Below are 883 nucleotides of genomic sequence, written 5' to 3' on the forward strand. Positions count from 1 at the left end.
GAATGAGAAGATGGAAACAAAGCTCAAAAACGACCAACTCAGAATAAGAAAATAGAATACAACTTTCACTGTTAAGTAAGCCTTAATAAAAAATAAATAAATTAAAAATACATAACCCACTTTTCATCAAAACGCCATTTTGTTCCATAAGGCAAAAAACAACAAAAAAGCTATAGAAACCATTAACGATTCATCCACAACAACTTGGTCATTCCTAACCAAAAAAAAAAAAAAATGCAACGAAAAGTGGAGGAGAAGAAGGTGAGAGAGTGTTACCAGAAATGCTAGTGCGAGAGCTGAGAGAGTTATAGACCTTGGAAAGACGACCTTGCAAGCAATTGCCCATTAAAGCTCTCCAAAAATAAATAAATAAAGACCCCAAAAAAACCCAATATAAAAAAGTATTTTCTTTTTTATTTTGATTTGATTCTTTATAAGAAACACAGAGAATCAAGCATTGTTATCATTCACCAAGTTCTTCTTCTTCTTCTTCTCTCTCTCTCTCTCTCTCTCCTCTCTTTCTCTCTCTATTTCTCTCTGCTTCGTTTGTTGTTCTTCCCCAGTGTTTTTGCTTCCAGAGAAGAACGTTAAGGACGCAGAAAAAGAGGTGTATCCAAAAATATATATTTAAAAAAATTGATAGAGAGGGAAATATAGAGAGCTTTTTTGGAGAACCGGAAAATGACAAATGGTTAAGTGACGTGTTAGGTCGCGCTCAGGTGGCGGAGAAAAATGTTATGACTATAATACCCTTCAATTTATTAGAGAACTACAACTGCGGGAAAAAGCTGTTCTTTGTGAGTGAGAGGCTACGGAGGGGTATTTTTGACTTTTTGTTGCATGGGCATCCTCAAAATCTTCATAGCTTTATTGGGTGGTTCGT

The 883-nt window shown here is 35.3% G+C and overlaps 1 pseudogene; it reads right to left on the reverse strand.

Annotated features, from left to right (window-relative positions):
- LOC21389567 overlaps positions 1–346 on the reverse strand; it is an 11,788-nt pseudogene extending 11,442 nt beyond the window's left edge.
- Positions 347–883: the final 537 nt, after the last annotated feature.

Source organism: Morus notabilis, unplaced genomic scaffold, assembly GCF_000414095.1.
Source record: "Morus notabilis unplaced genomic scaffold, ASM41409v2 Scaffold301, whole genome shotgun sequence".
NCBI classification, from domain to species: Eukaryota; Viridiplantae; Streptophyta; class Magnoliopsida; order Rosales; family Moraceae; genus Morus; species Morus notabilis.